Here is a 17,524-nt window from a genome sequence, read left to right on the forward strand (position 1 = left end):
TCCATGTCTCCAAGAGGGCCCACCACGCGCCAGGGCAAGCCCCAAGCCTGGAGCCTCCGAACATGGCACCCTCCACATCGCGGGCCAGCAGGTCACACACTTGATTCTGGGTCTTGATTGCTCTATGGCAGATATCATATCAGTGCACACGACATCATCGCAGGCTGCACACCCACTCAGCCCTTTAGGTGCCACTAAACCATGAGGCAACACCATGTGCCCCTAGGTCAACACTGCCCGCTGGCTCAGGCCTACACTGCTGTCCAGCAGGGCTCACATAAATCCTCACCAGTCCGGACCGCCAGGACAGGGCATCATCGCAGGTTGCACAGCCGCTCAGCACTTAAGGGTCCTTTACCTCAGTGCACCAAAAGTCACCCTCCCGTCGTGGTGTGCCTGTGCCAGCTGCAGCGTATCCGGTGCCACCAAGTCTGTGCCTCGCAAGTCATGGACCCCTTATGATTGAGTCTTGTGGTGTGGACGGCATCATGTCACCTCCGGCACTGGGGAATGTGAAGTGGCAGGGCCCTAGGCACTCATGCATAAATTATAACCACTTGGATACACCCAGATAGAGAGTGGAAATGGTGCCCAGCATGTGCCCCGACCCTTTTTATTGGCAGGGTCATATGTAATGTGACGCGTGTGCTGAATAGGTGTGGTGTGGGTGTAAACCAGCCGGGAGGGAGTGGCTGTGACTAGCTGGGAACTAGACCTGTGATTGGCAGATCACCACAGGGAAGACCTGGGACATGTAGTGTTGTCGTCCCCCGCTGTGAGGGTAAGCGGTGTGGGCTGGCCTGGCATATGCCAGTACAGTGTAAGGGTGTGAACATTGACCCCGGGGCTCTGGACATGGTTTCATCCTGGGCTGGACAAGGAAGTTTCTAATGCATGTGTCCCTGTAGTAGTGTCAGCGCCCCCGGACCGTAATCGACAATGTGTCACCCTGTGACCCAAGTCCCACAACATGAGCAAAATGGATGTAAGGGGGAATCCCTGACCCTCCATTCATCCATTCTTCCATACTTGAAAGGTTAGAGACATGACACATCCATGTAAATAAGAATATTTAATGCATATTCGGTGGAGTGTTGAAGCTGGATCAGTACAGAGCAATGCAAACCCCACTTTACATTGTTGGCCCTTGGAGGGCCAGCCAGAGTCCTTCAGGGAATGACAAGTTCAACGGAAGGGGACGAGCTCAGTCCGCAGTCTGATTGCTGTGTCATTGGTGACCAAACAGAATATGGCAGTCCATGTTGAGGTCCAAGGTGAGTGTTGCAGAGTGTATCGGGGGACAGTGGAAGAAGGTGACGATACAGAGAGCAGAACCAAACAGAAATAGACCGTATGGCAGAGATGAATGGTACTGCGTCCTTCTACTCGAGCTCGGCGGAGAAGGGTAGGTCATGCAGCCAAGGCACAAGAGATTGGAGTTTTGACCCATGGACACATCCTTGATGCCTTATCCCGCCGACCCCTCTGGTGGCTGGTAGTTCTTGACTGTTAGGCATAGGACAACCCCCACAGAGGTAATACACACACCAACTCACACATGACACCAGCATGTTGTAAATCACCTTTTTATAGGTCCTGATGAATCGCGGGTAACTACTGCCCACTGCGAGAAACATGTCGACCGTCTTCACCACTAGCCCCATCTAGGTTCACCTGACCTTACTCGTTGACTCCTAGTGAGCTAGCCCCCTGTTTTTAATTGCAGCCAGGGGACCCCCAGAATAAAGTTCATTCCGGTACCCTTAGCTACATTTTAATATCCCTTTTCACTATCACATACCACCCTGCCCACACACCCACACCTCACCATAAGGCTAAGATCTCCGCCAAAGAGCCCCTCTTTGAGGTGAGCCCGTCGGGGATTGCACCGCCTCCCCGACGAGGAGCAACCGCCGATGATGAAGCATGACACCCTTCTGGGTGTGTGAGGCAAATCCATCCAACAAAATGGATGCCCTAGGGTGTTACACTTACACCTTTGGTCACGCCAGTTAGTTCTTCCCTTAGTCACGCATAGGAACAGTCCAGCAACCCCTCCTTGTTGTAATCACTGCGTCCTTCTGACCACGATGGCCGATTCCACTGCATCTTCGTCCTCTGCTGTTTCATGTGCCTCACATGTGGGTGGTGGTGTTCTGTCTCCAGCACATTGTGGCAGTGACACCTCAGGGGCCGGAGGTGGAAGTCTGCCGCACTGTGTGGCACTGACCCTTCAGGGGGCGGAGATGGGGATGGAGTGGTAGCAGAAGCATGCATCAGCGCCAGGCCTTGTTGCAGCAATGTCATGAGGAAGGTCTTAGGGGTGTTGAGGAACCCAGCTGTCTCTCGCTGGTGTGTAGCCTTGGCAGCTGTTCTTTCTGCCTGCACTCGCTCCATGTTCTCCTTGATCCTCTGCATGTGTCCCAACTCAAGGGTGACATCGCTGGAGCCGCTCTGACTAGACAGTCATTCTTGTCTCTGAATCAGGACTTCAGCGATGTAAGCCATGGTTTGTTGGAGATCATGGAGTGCACTGTGGGTGCCCATTAGGCTCTGTGAGTGGTCCCTGATGGAACTGCGACACCCATGTATGGAGTTGAGTTGGGCTGGATTGCGGTCAAACCCAACCTGCACCTGTTCAGCCAGCTACTCCTAGCATCCCAAACACATGCCGTTAGAAGGCTATGTGTTCTTTTTGGGGGTCCCGGGAGGTAGCCGTGGTGGTGAGTGCTGCCTGCTATGTGGTCTGTGCAGGGGTGTCTCCTTGTAGCAGCTGGGCTGCCCTGCTCCTGGAGGTGGGGTCGGAGGCTCTCCATGAGCTGTTGGAGGGTATCAGAGTCGAAGGTGTGGTAGTCCTCTTCATCATCAGAGAAGAGAGGTTCGGGCCTCTCTGCAGGAGTGGTTGGATTTCCCCCTGCAGTGTGCATGGGATATGAATTTTAACATTGACAGCATACATTGTGACTGTTTGGGAGGAGCTGCCTATCTGATGCGGAACGGTGGACATTTCGACAACATCACGGATGTGTGTTTTGGGAGAGTCGCCCCGGCAGCTCTGATTTTGCTGCCCCTTATCCCTTTCATGCGGTGTGCCTCTGACTTCTGTGCTTATATAGTGCTGAGATGTGGGAGTTTCTGCTTGGTTTTGTGCCTCTTGACCTCTTCCATTGTCCTCTACAGCACTCCGACTACATTCACCTTGTCTACAATGGGCTGCCGTATTCCATTTGTTGTTGCCAATGACAGAGTGGAGGTGACGAACAGTAGTTGATGGTGTTTTATCACCTCCATTATCAGGATCCTGTTTTCCTGCGGATGGAACCGCTTCTTCCAACTCTTCTTGAGCTTGCCCTTTCCTGACCCCGAGGTCCAAGGCTGGACCTCCGGGGGGCTTGTGGGGTACTGGTTGTCCTCTGTACTTGCTCCGACCACCTCCGTTGTGCTTCGCTGTTTCTGGGCTTTTGTTTGTATTTTTTTTCTACTTTTATAGTGGTTTTTCCTCCATGCCGCATGGGAATTGCAGGCCTGTCGCTGGTTTTCGCTGATTTTTGTATCACGATTGGCCTCATTGATACTATTTTCGCGTTCGTGTTTTGTGTTTTTGTGGCATTGTGTTCATTTGTACGCAGTCATTTGACACGTTGTTGTGAGACTATCGCATGGTACCGCTGTGTTGGGAAAACAACATTAACACAGCATTATTTTCCCATGATAGACTGCGATGTGAAGAGTTGCTAATTTTGTGGTAATTATCACACGTTATTGAGAATATCCTCCAATGTGTCTTAATGCAACAGCTGCCTCCATGACACAAAACTGACTTTAGTCCCCTAAGATACCTTTACACGCTGCAAGTCAGCTTTGCATCATGCAGAATTCCAATGTGTGACCCAAACATTTAAAAACCCTCAAAGTGCCAAACAATTGTTTGTTCCAACGCACCACTATTTTTGAAGCATGGAAGGGAGGTTGGAAAGGCAGGAAGACACCAGCACTGAAGATGGGTTTGACATGCAGACCAAAAGGGAGAAAAAGGTCAATTTCACAACAGAAGAAAGCCACAGTTTGATCACCCTGGTAACCAAACATGAGAAGCTTTTATTTGTCATTTCAGAATTACCATTAGCCAAGAAGTATGCATTATGGCAAGCAAAATTGGGCATGATCAGCAGTGTGGCACCAATCAGAAGGACTGTTGTACACTGAAAAAAAAGGCACAATGATAACAGAAACCGGCCACAAGATAAACTGGACAGGAACCAGAAGACAGCAGTGAGGACCGGAGGAGTAACAGATGCCAAGGAGGAGTTGACCCCATTAGAGGAACAGGTGGAATCACTCATTTCTGCTGAGTCGGTTGCTGGACTTGAGAGCATGGACAGTGCTGACCTTGAGGGTTAGCCACAGGTACAGTGTCAGTGTAATATAGATCTTTGCCAATATGATCACTTACAAACAAAGTGAAATAGCCCTTACATGTAAGTTCACAAATACCAAGAATGTGAGTTATATAAATAGCCCACATAATCATATAGTGTGGGTAATGCAGAATTTTGTGTAACCAACTGTGTAATTTGCCATTATGAACCAAGATGTGTGTAAGTGTAGAGGAATACTACACAAAGCACAGAAATGTATGTGTCTTTGTAACATTTCTTACACACCAGGTTATCTATGAAACACACAAATCTTACTTCACAGAAACATAGGCCTTATGTACCACAGTCCCATGTAATGTAGGTCCACAAGACAACTTTTATGGTGTGTAGTTAGAAGGGTAATGTACTATAGTATATAAAATCTAGGACACAGGTACATAACCCATAAGGGTACACAGGTGCATAACCGTTAGCTATGATGCATTGTGTGCAGGCTTGATTCACAGCTTCCATATACTGTACATACTTTAAGTGACATTTAGTCCTGAAGAATGCCACACACCTTTACAGGTTGAGTAGGTATGGCAAAAACATGTTGATCTCGTTGTCCCAAACAGGGTGAAGTCATATCACTATTTCTTATTTTTTTTAGAGTGGTCCTTGGGAAAATGCGTTAAAGCTAAAACATTTTCCACTGAGAGGCATTTTTAATTCTCTTTTTCATTGCTCTTTATTACACTCTGCTCACATACTGGTACCCTCATATACATCATCCTCTTCAGCTTTGGGTGATATAGCACACACCATTAGCATGCTTGTTAGCGGTGTTAAGAGGAACCCCATGATTTCCATCCAAACATATTTTCCTTCTTCTAATAGACCTAATGAGTAGTAGCATGACCCAGTAGTTGATTGCTTTGATCACACCACCTGCAGTTTTGGTTTAATTTGCAATCAATTAGTATTGGGCTTCAAAACTCTTTAAATTATATTTGGAATACTGTTAGATTACTTTTTACTACTAGGATACCACACCATGGATTCTACAATGCAAGGTAATTGCAACTTTTTCAAGTTTGTAATATAGTTTAACTTATCAGAAGAATTTTAGGAACAAAACCGTAACATGGGCGCCTATGGGAATAAAGGATTATCGGTTTCACAAGTAAGTAAATAATGTAAATGCGTAATCAAGAGAGAGAGAGAGGACCAGTTAGCTAGTCCTTATCCCCGGGGTTATATATGATTTAATCAAAAGGAGACTAGCTCATGATATTATGGTTATATATATTATATAATATATAATTAAAATAAGTAAAAAGACTCAAGTATGTTTCGTCATGGGGTGGGAACACCTGGTGAGTGTGTTCATAAAGCCCTCACCCACCAACCTAGAGGGTGAATTAGACTTTAATACCTGGGCCTCCGTCAGCGGTTAAAAAATAAGGCTGGAGGATGTTAGAGGCGGGTTACGACCTCCCACATCCAGTGGGTCAACATGTTTCAGCCAGTGCCTTATGTATATGCTGGTTTTCTTCAGGACCTATGTTAAAAAAGTGGGTGTAATTAAACTACTGGGTGTGTGATTCAGACTATGTGTCTACACGCCCTAAAGTGTTTATCTATGTGTGAGAGGGGGATTCCCTTCTCAAGAACACGCTAGTATGCGAAGGAGGCACTACAGGTCCAGAACAGACTCTGCCCAGAAAAGCTGGTCAAGCCCATGCCACCTCTCAAACTTGAGGCCCGACCCTGCTAAAACTAGTTCACCCTCGGGTACTGGGACCCCCGCCAAGCCGTTTTAACATCACTTTCATAACACCCTTCACTGCACACTCAGCAATATACCTGCTCCGCTGTAACCAGGCGTCAAAGCACACCCGGGACACGCTAGGTGTCACTGGGTGGGCCCGATGATGAAGCATGCCACCAACTAGGTTGGTGGGTGAGGGCTTTATGAACACACTCACCAGGTGTTCCCACCCCATGACGAAACATACTTGAGTCTTTTTACTTATTTTAATTATTATAACTCATGAGCTAGTCTCCTTTTGATTAAATCAAGTGAATAATGTACTCAGTGGAGTTTTTGGAGTTCGGACTAAGGTTCCACATGGTCCATTTGGAGTGGCTGCGTGCAGAATGCAGGGGCCCAATGTTGGCCAATTGGGCTAAGGAGGCTGCTTACAAGCAGGCCAGTTGGGTGTGGGAGCAAAGCTCCTGGGTTTAAATATCAGGCCTGCAGGGAGATGTTGGGGACCCTAGGGATTCAAATGGAGACCTTCAGTTTGGTAAAGATGCTGCAGGCCCGGGCAGGAAGATTTCCTGAAGGCGACCACCAGCTGGAGGGGGGAATTTGGGTTCTTGGGGGGTACCTGGAAACCATCAGTTGTGCCACCCAAAGCTGTGAAGCATCATCAGGGGTGTCTTTAGGTATTGGGTCTTCTTATAGGGGAGAGGTGTGGCGCCGCGGCCAGGGCGACTGACGCTGGAATCTGGGGATCACGGTTCGATCCCCGGCTCCGGCGGCAGATTAGCCCAGCACCATGTGACTCTGGGCAATAGCTCGCTTAATCTTCCCGACGGCCCCCAGCGCCTAGAGACCCTTACGGGTGATTGTGCGCTTTACAAATGTGGAGTTTCTTATCAGGTTGGTCATGGTCAGGGGGACCCTATAGGTTGAGGCTTCAGACATCTTTCTGAAGCTTGAGGGAGGTCAGGGAACACCGGATCTTAGGTCTGGCTATCTGGGGAGACTGTGGGTGAGGCTTTGTTTGAGCACATCTGGTGCTCATGGAAGACAACTTCTTTAAGATTGTTGCAGGGCAGGTTGTCCTTGCTCTGGGGGACTGCTGCCTGTTAAGCACAGTAGAGTTGAAACAGGCTGGTAGGGCTGGGGCCAAAGCAGTTGGTGTCCCCTTCTTCCTAGGTCAGCATGGCTCTTCAGTCCTCCTCTGTTTCCTTTCCTTGAATCTGAGGAGGTAAGGTTTGGGTGCCACTAAAAGTTAAATTTAGGGGCATTACAGGGGCATGAAGGTCGGAACAAATAAGTATCTTCCTTAGGGTGAATACACCCCCTATTATGCCGCCCTCCAGTGGGAGGGAGCATAAGTTGCTTACTAATTGATTGGATCTCCTCATCTCCAATATGTAGGGGACTGAGGTATATGCTTCACCTTGCCTCCCCCACTTGAGGGGTGGGTTTGGTAAAGGTGGGCCCACCTCTCTTCCTAGCTTGGTTTTCCCGCCAATTCTCCCACCATAAGGGGGGTCAGATCTGGTGGGAGCCAGTTGCTGAGTGAAGCAAAGTACAGGCACAGCCTAGATAGGCATCAGACCTTTCAAGCTTCCTATTTCATGGACCCCGCCCATTCTGGGGGAGGAGGCATGATACCTCTGCCCAGAATGGGCTTTCTTTCTGGACCCAGAATGCCGAAGATCTCTGCCCAGTGGTCCAGAAACCAGCCGGATGGCTGGCAGATATTTAGAAACCACACCACGGCTAGTCAGTTTTCAGGGGGTTTCTCTAGGATGCACTTTGATAAATGAAATCCCGCAATGGCATCAATGTGGTTTCAATGTGTTGAAAAGTTTGCTACCAAACTTTTCTGGTTTCAGTAAATCCATTATGGAGCTGTAGCGTTCAAATGACCAACTCTCAGCCCATATACTCTTTATGGCTTTAATGCAATTACAATGTTTAATAATGTACGTAGATGCTGCGGGTGTACAGTGAAGGCCTGGACAGTGAACTCTGCTATGTTCGCTATGTTGGTGTAGTTTTCAGAGTGTTCTGCACTCCACGCTCCTGGAGCTCACAGACTGCAGAAAACTCAGCCCGAGCTTGGCAGCGATAAGTTAGCAAGTGCGAGCTGTCCCTTGGATAGAATTTCTACCCGAGCGGCAAGAAGATCAGCACAAAGCACTCCGCCGCTTGCGGAATTCTACAGAGTTTTTTTGTCATTTCACAGATGTATATTTATCATCTATCAGAACATATACTGTCCATCTATAGATTTAACTGTTCACATAATGAGAAGCCTAATTCACAAACATTGTCATCATAGTAGTGATGGCACCCATTTAATATTTCAGATGGATACCTACATCTGCACATACTCTACAAAATGCGATGATGGTATAGTTCACATTATTTCATCATGTCATGATTTTAAATGTTATACCATTTTTGTGTTGCAGACAGTCCCACTCCATGGTACACAATATGTATAATATGCATATTCATTTATTAAGTTCACTTTACACACGTCCATTAGCACATGTTTTTCTGCTTTTGTATTATCAGGATAGCAGAGTGCCATGTAAATCACTGCAGGGCATTAATCATCCTTTCAGCGTGAGTGGTTATTCACATCTAAATCATACAATATTACTTATATAGAAGGCCTACATAAAGTATATATGTCTGAAAGGACATACATATATACAAAGAGGCCCAGCAACCTGCAGCTCCTGTAGGTCCAACAGGTCTACTTCACGAGGTACAACAACCGCCATCGATGTTATAATTGATGGATGATGCACTACACCAAGTTGACTGGGAGCAAATCTTTTCTCAATCTGATCCCAATAGGCACCTGTCTCACTATCCCTCCTGCCCCAAGCATATAAGGGAGGTAGTGGACGATGAGCCATGTTAAGGCCCATACCTCCCTCTCATCAAAGTTCCGTACTCTCCTTTTATCAGATGTAGGACAACAAATACACACTATTAATAATATAACTACAAAACCCCCAAACACACCTTAACATCCCAAAACTAGTAAACCACAAAAAGACAAACCAACAAATCTATGACAATGAATAAGACTGTATATTACAGATAAGGAATACAGATACTGTGAGACACTGGGTTATTTATTGACTGGGGTATGAGCCCTGGTTAAGCAACTGCCACAATCCCCTTCAATGTGAACCACAAAGTTACTAAATTACCCACCTTTTCTTAACCCTGGGTAGTTTGGCACAAACTGCAGTCAGTCTTACCTCAAAGGCAATGTGTAAAGTATTTATGCGGGACACAAACTAAAGAACGGTGAAGGATTAAACCCAGATCTTTGACTGGGTGTCAGTGTTTGATTGGTTCAGATGCTCCGTCCATCACCACCCCTTTTTGTACCATTTGGAAGTCCTATTTTTATACCAAAGTGTTCTTCTTCTGGTAGGTGAGAGAATCTTCTGGAAAACTAACACCCCCTGCCCGTGTTCCAAGCCGGCTGCAGTGGCAATACAGGGCAATACAGGGCAACTAGGCCCTCTGTGTGAAGGCAGGCACTGGCTATTTAGGAGTAAGTGAGGCTGTGTGTAGTGCCGCCCACCCGTCCTTCTGCCAGTAGATTTCCCATTGAATTGCACCTAATTCATCTATTGTATGACTGTCTGGGAGGAATTCACAAAGTCTGTCAGCTACTCCCTGTCATGTAACTCAAGACAGGCTGCATGCACAAAGGGGTTGGGGCAGGAAAATGCCAAGTTTCTAAAACTGTCATTTAAAAAAATTACAAAGAGAATTTTGACTTTACCGATATAAATGATATAAATGGAATTATCATTATAATTTCAAACCTATAAAACATGATATAGCTTCCAGCTCCCAAAAGGAAGTTAAAAAGTATTAAAATGTAAAATGAATCCCCATTCTTATCCTATTAGAGAGATAGGATTCACTACCAGGACACGCAAAACTTAAAACTACATGCCCAACCTTTTAATTTATACAGCACCCTAAGTGCTACCTCCGAGACACTGGATATGTAGATTGCTTGGATGTGGGCATAGTGGCCCTGAATGCACATTTAATTTTAACTCCCAACTTAACACTTTACGCTGTACCAGGCATGGCAGAGAGAGGAGGAGTTGATGGGCAATTATTGCACACACTTACAGGCCTTGCCCAGGACATGCATGGACGACGACCAGCAGGAAGAGGTCAGGGAAAGTTAATACAGGGATGTAAGTAGGCCAACCTTTGGAGGCTCATAATAAGACAGCCTGGAATCAAGCTTGAGGCTATGCTCATTCTGTCCCACACGTGTGATCTGTCCGGTGCCAAAGGTAATAATATGGAGATCATACTCAACAAGGACTCTGAACGTGCCCATCATCAAGTCAGAGAATGTTGAAGTTATTCACACCTGGGCAAGTATTCAAGGACGGAGAATGCAACAGGAGACAGATGTTTCTTGTAGGCACTGTGGGTTAGAATACCACCCAGTGTAGATGTGCCCAGAGGCAGAATGCATGCCCTCTGCATGCAAAAAACACAATCACTTTTCGAGTGTTGTAGGAGTGGTGAACGTGGGCACCGGGCCTGTAGCAGGAGACTGCTAATGAGGGCCATATGCTCCCTGACAGTCAGTGAACAACCCCTCCTGCACACAGAAAGGGAAATGGGTAGAGATAAATTGAGGCAGACTAAGTGGACCATGAGGAGGAAGAGGTATTCTTGATATTTATCAAGACCCCAGGCACCAGAGGCTGACACCGAGAACAGTTACATATTATTATTTCCAATCATAGAGTGCATGGCTACCCAACGGGTTTCACCGTGCTGAAAATAGGCAGAGATGTCACTTGCCCAAGACAAAACATTAAAATAACCAAGTTTTAAGGTGCCTGCAAAATGTCAGCAAAGAGGTACAGGGTCTTAAGAATTGTGGAAGGGCATTCCAAAGTTTAGGACCTATGTATGTGAAGGATCAGCCTCCTGGCACGCAGCATAAATCCTGATTCTCTGAGCTCAATCCCCAGCTGGGTTGATATGAAGAAACCAGGGTCAGTATGTAGCATGGGCCAAGTCCAGCTCTTGCTTGACACATGAAGCATAGATTTTGAAATGCACTCTCTTTTCAATTTGAAGCCAGTGCAGATGCACAAAGAATAGGAGCGGTTGGGGCCTACCTCAGAAACAGAGCAAAGAGGGTTACAGCTGAATACTGTGCAACCTGCGGACGGCAAATGAAGGCCTTGACAGCTCCCAGGCAAAGGAGGTAACATATTCTATTCGAGCTAGTGTCAGGCCCTGAATAAGAGTGCTTTGTCTAGACTGAGGAATGATCCAAATAATCTTCCTCACCCACTTCATCCCAGCAAATCAGGTGGATGCCACTTTGGCTACGTGGCGTTGCATGGACAGAGTTTCATACAGCCGGAATCCCAAACGTTTTACTTTGGGGGATAGAGTTGGAAGAGGATCATAAAATGGCTCAAGAAGATTTTGTGGATGCTGCCTATCCCCATGCAAAAAACAGTAGTCAATGCCTTAATTACATCTCAGCTTGACTACGGGAACATCCTGAATTTGGGGGCAAACAAGGCAGTTATAAAAAGATTACAGCTGGTACAAAATACGGCTGCCCGACTTCTTTGCCATATACCAAAAAGCACCAGCGTGTCCCCCTATCTACGTGAACTGCACTGGTTGAAGGTGGAAAATCGTATCAGATTTAAGGCCTTAAACTTCATGTTTAAAATCAAATCAGGTACCTGTTATATCTTGAGTTTCCCTGCTGCTCAGCTTGTATGCATGTCATGTGGAATGTTGGGTGTTTGGAATGTGAGTAGCTTATGAATGTCAGTTGAGTGAGGGCTGAGCAGCAGGACAGCTGCTCCTGATGGGGTTTCCTTTCTATCTTAACTAATTAACATAATAAAGTAACTTATTCAATCTTACTTGAAGTATCCATCTTCTCTTTGAGTACAACATTTTGGCGACATTTAGGGACTGTTCTGTAAAGAATCAACGCGTGCAACTTAAAGGAAGAAGATTATATAAGAAAAACTTCATTATGACCAAGGAGAGAAGGAAAAGGATAAAGAACCGTACTGTTGAAGAGAAGAAAAGAAAACTAGAGGTAAAACACTTTAAGTTTGGATGTAAAGTGTGTGTGTAACACTGGCTGGCAAACTAACCCCATCAGTGACCCCTACATCGGTCGCCCTGAAACCAAGATTTGCCACAGCGAAAAGAGAAAATCTAGTTTAAACTACCAGCAGCAGTGTGAAGTATCGCTGTGGACTGCATGGTTGCCAGTTAAAGCTTTTTGGCAAAGCAGAAAGGATTAGCGCTGTAACAGTTAAAAAAAAAAAAAGGAAAAACGTTTGCATGGCAGAAGGGAATGGCGCTTTGGGTTGGAGACTTGGATTGGCGTGTTGGCAGTGCGTGAATATTTCTAAGAAAAAAGAAATCGGCACTTTGATAGTAGCGGCGACTTCGAGTATTTATTTGAAATAAAGTCGAAGGATGGCTCGAGCGGAGAAGCGCGTGCCAACAAAGAACTCACGGTTGAATCCCATGGAATGGTGCTGTGCTTGGAGGCATCTTTGGAATCCTGAGAGCGGTGTGGCAGGAAGTGGAAGCGGCGTGATTACGTCGCAAGGAAACGCGGCGGACATCGTGGTAAAGGTGTTGCTAGGCAACCCGTCCGAAGAAGAAACGGAACTGCTAGTGTGGTGTCAGTTGCTCTACGAGGAGAAAAGAGGAGCAGGATGAGGAAACGGTAAAACCTACGCTCATGTGTACTATTTAAAAGAATGACTTTTTGTTTCAAAGAAAAAGGAAGACTTTAATGAATGAAGGAGAGGAAGAGAAAAAAAAAATAGAACAGTGCGGTCTGGTTGAACAATTGGAGGTGTAATCTGGTTGGAGCACTTGGATTACCTGCATGAAGACCATATTAGACAGTGTTTTCTGTTCTATCAGTTTTGTCTGTGAACAGCTTTGAGGATGCAGCAAGGAATAAGACAACTTTTCAGAACAGTGTTGTTCCTGCAATTCGTGCCTGAAACAGGAAGATGTCCCAGTAACAGAAACAGGATCTACGCTGCGGACACCCTGATGGGACAAGTGCTACTGAATTTGACAAGCAACAGTGTACAAAATGCTAGGAGTACATGAGGATGGCTGCAGACATTATAATTCGATTCTCATTATTGTTGTGTGTGAGTTGAGATCTTATTTGGTTGTGTGTGGTGAGGTTTGGTGGCAGGTATAGAGGACATTGTGGTTTTGGATTAGTGTTTAAATCTTCAGGAACTGTTTCACAATAAGTCTTGTGTGTATTTGTGGGTTTATAGTGGCTATGTGAGCTATGCTGTATATGGTCACATGGTTATTTGAGGACTATGCTGTATATGGTCACTCATTGGTTATTTTGTTTTGGTGTTGGTGATTGTTTCACTAAGAGTTGTTCCACAACTGGTGTTGTGTGTGAGTGTGTCTAGATGTTAGGTGACTCATTAACTCATGTTGTAGTGGCTATGTAGTATGTGGTCACATGGTTATTTGTGGGCTATGCTGTATATAGTCACTCATTGGTTATCGTATTTTGGTGTTGGTGATTGTTTCACCAGGAGTTGTTACACAACGGGTGTTGTGTGTGGGTTGTGTTAGGTAGTTTACAACTCATTAGCTCATGTTTGTGGGGACTATGTGGTATATGGTCACCCTTTAGTTATGTTGTTCCCAATTGGTGTTGTGTGTGAGTTGGCGTCACGGTTGTTGAGCCACTCATCAGCTAGTGTAGGAGGTGGTTATGCTGTATTTGGTCACTCCTTGATTGTGTTGTTGTTTGTGAGTTGGTGTGTAGTGGCAAGGTCATGCATCAGTTCGGGTATGAGGTCAAAAGAGCTGTTCCACACTGGTGGTGTGTGTGAGTTGGCGTCAGGGTTGTTAGGCCACTCATTAGCTCGTGTAGGAAGTGGTTATGCTGTATATGGTCACTCCTTGAATTTGAATTTGAATTTGAATTTGAAGGGATTTGTATAGCGCTCATACACCTGGCGGTTTCTTGGCGCTCACTGGCAACAGCTACTCAGCGAAGCGGAAGGGGAAAGTGGTGAACATTCAGGAAGGGAAGGCTTGGGTGAAAAGAAAAGTCTTGAGATCCCTACGGAATTGGGGGTACTGAGTACAGGTTCTGAGGAGCAGAGGGAGAGAATTCCAGAAGGCTGGACCTGTGGTAGCAAATTTTGAACCACCCCACTTCTTCCGTTTGAAGCGGGGAACCAAGAGGAGGTGATGGGAAGAAGATCGAAGGTCTCGTGAGGGAGTGTAGGATTGGATGGCCGAATTAATGAAGGATGGGGCAGAGCCTGTCCGGGCTTTAAAAATGGTGCAGCCGAGCTTGAATGAGACGCGTTGCCGGACCGGGAGCCAGTGCAGGGAAAAGAGAAGAGGGGTTACATAGTGTGATTTAGAAAGGTTAAAAACCAGCCTAGCGGCCTGGTTTTGAACAAGCTGGAGATGTCTCATGAGGTAGTCAGGCATGCCATGGTAAAGGATATTGCCATAATCTAGGCGAGATGTTATCATGGCTAAGAGAATTAATTTGAGCGCGTCTGGGGCGAAAAATCGAGAGACTCTGCGGATAGTCCTGAGTGAGAGGAAGGCTGAGGAAACCACAGCATAAACCTGAGAATGCAGGGAAAGTTGGTTGTTGATTTTGAATCCGAGGGTTTTGACAGAGGATACAGGAGTGGGAGGGGAACCTAGTGAGGGGGGCCAGAAGGAGGAGGTCCAGGGACTGGAGCAACCACCCGCCAACACCAACTCCGTTTTATCGGGGTTGAGTTTCAGGTGGTTGAAGTTCATCCAGTCCTGGATGAAGGTCATGATGGAGTGAACTTTAGACATAGATTCTGGGGTAGAGGAAAGGGAAAAAATAAGCTGGAGATCGTCTGCGTAGTTGTACACAGAGACCTCCAGTTGCTGTAAAGCAAAAATGAGGGGGGCAATGTAAAGGTTAAATAAGAGGGGGGATAGAGAGGAACCCTGGGGGACGCCACACTGGATGGGTTGGAGTTCTGCAGAAAACTCCCCTAGACGAACCGCTTGAGTCCGGCCGCTCAAAAAGGAGGATAACCATAGTAGGGCTGTTCCTCCGATTCCCGCCGCTTCGACACGTGAAAGTAAGATGGTATGATCCACCGTGTCGAATGCGGCGGAGAGATCTAAAAGGATCAAAGCCTGATGTTGATTGGTATCCATTCCTTGTCGGAGGTTGTCCAAGACCGATGTTATCACGGACTCAGTTGAGTGGGCCGGGCGGAAGCCGGCCTGTCTTGTGGCCAACACGCCGTGACTTTCCGCGAATTCGCTCAGGGTTTTTACCACGTGCCGTTCCAATACCTTAGCTAGGTAAGGCAAGAGGGAGATTGGGCGAAAGTTGGCTGGATTGGAGGGATCGGCTCCGAGTTTTTTTAGGATCGGAATGATCACTGCCGATTTAAGTGCCGGGGTAACGATGCCCTGAGCCAGTGAGCTGTTAAGGAACACTAAAGGTGGTGAGGGGCAGTAAGTGAAAATCTGCTTTAAAATGTAGGCAGGGCAAGGGTCCCGCGGGGAGCCAGACTTGACCAGCGGTAGAATTGAGAGGAATGAGTCAGTCGAGAGGGGAGGAATTGAGTCCAGATGAGCAGTGGCTGGAGGGCGGCGGGGGTCCGTGAAGGTCTGGGATGGAGAAGGAATTTTATTTTTGATCTTATTGATTTTGTCCAGGAAAAAGTGATTGAGCGAGTCGCATAGTGTTTGAGAAGGTGATGGTTTGAGAGACGCTCTGTCGGAGAAAGCAAGATCCTGGACAATAGAAAAAATTTCTCTTGGCCGATTCTCCGCGAGTTGGATTTTAGAAGAGAAATAGTTTTTCTTTGTGTCCAGTATGGCTTTCTTGTATTGAGTAAGGAGCTCAATATAACGGTTTTTAGCAGTGGGGCAGTAGTTCCGTCTCCATTGTCGTTCTGCTTGACGGAGAGTGAGTTTTTTGTTCTTTAGGTCGTCTGAGAACCAGCGGTTTGCATCTTTGGGGCGTTTGGTTGCGATGCGTTTTAGAGGGGCAATGGCATCGCACCCGACCCGCAGCCAGTTGGTGATAGCTTCAGCCTGCCCAGAGGAAGGCAGCGCGGTCAGATCAGGGCTGGAGGAAGAGAGGAGGTTCGATAGAGCTTCGATGTCGACGCGATTCCATGAACGCGCCCATACATTTCTAGCAGAAGTGGGCTTGAGTGGTGGGACAGGGGATAGGGAAAAGGTGATTAGTGAATGATCTGACCATGAACATGGAGAAATCGAAAGGGAATTGACCGGGCTAGCGCGTTGCCAGATTTGGTCCAGGATATGTCCCAACCTATGTGTGGGAGTATTAACCACTGATGTGAAGTTGAACGACAGAAGAGAGTCTGAGAACTCCTTGGACGTAGCGCATTCCGCGGGGTCGGAGGGCCAGAAGTTAAAATCTCCCAGGACCATGATGGAAGCATGGTTGACCTCCAGGGTCGCCATTAGGTCTTGAAAGCAGGGGAGGAAAGTTTGGGGAGAAGACGGGGGTCTGTACACAAGGACACAAGTCAACGGGGGGGTAAAGGAAAGAGAACGAACCACTAGGCAGTCTGAGGTTCCCATGGAGGGGGAGACCAGAGGCTGGAAAGTGAGTTCCTTGCGGGCGATCAGCGCGACCCCTCCACCGGGCCTGCCAGAGGAGCGGTCTGCTCGAATGGCATAATAGTCCGGGGGGAGTATCGCTAATAGGGAAGGGAGGGAACTGTCCGAGAACCAGGTCTCGGTAAGAAACAATGAGTCCGGTTTATAGGAGTCAAGTAGGGTGAAAAGATCGAGCTGATGCTTTACTGCTGATCTTGTGTTTAGGTATATAGCAGTAATTGCTGTAGGGGAAAGGGCATCGGGATGCCGATAAGAGGGACTAGTATTTAGAGACATAGGCAAGGTGTTAGTATAGACTGGGTTCTGTGTAGTTAATAGTCCTAAAGTGGATATGCGAGCTAATGTAGCGGCCGATAAAGTCCACTTGCCTTGAAGGGTAGTGAGTTGCGCGTGGGAGTATTGGATGGGACCAGCAGGGTGTATAGCCTCTGGTCTCGGTCGGTCGCGGACGGGCGCAGATGGGCTTTCCTTAGGCGCGCCTTCGGCGCACAATCGTCGCGCCCGCTGCGCTCGTCCGCTGCGCTTCCTGGGGAGGCACATACTTATGGAATAGTAAGTGGTGGGGCTGTGGGCGTGGCCTCCAAGGGGGGCGTGGCCTGTCGATCTATCGAGGCGCTGGTGTTTTACACGCCAGTTTCTGCGAGGGGTCCGCTTGTCAAAGTCAGCGGCTTGGGGTGAGTGCAATTAG

Source organism: Lissotriton helveticus, chromosome 4_2 (assembly GCF_964261635.1).
Source record: "Lissotriton helveticus chromosome 4_2, aLisHel1.1, whole genome shotgun sequence".
Taxonomy (NCBI): Eukaryota; Metazoa; Chordata; class Amphibia; order Caudata; family Salamandridae; genus Lissotriton; species Lissotriton helveticus.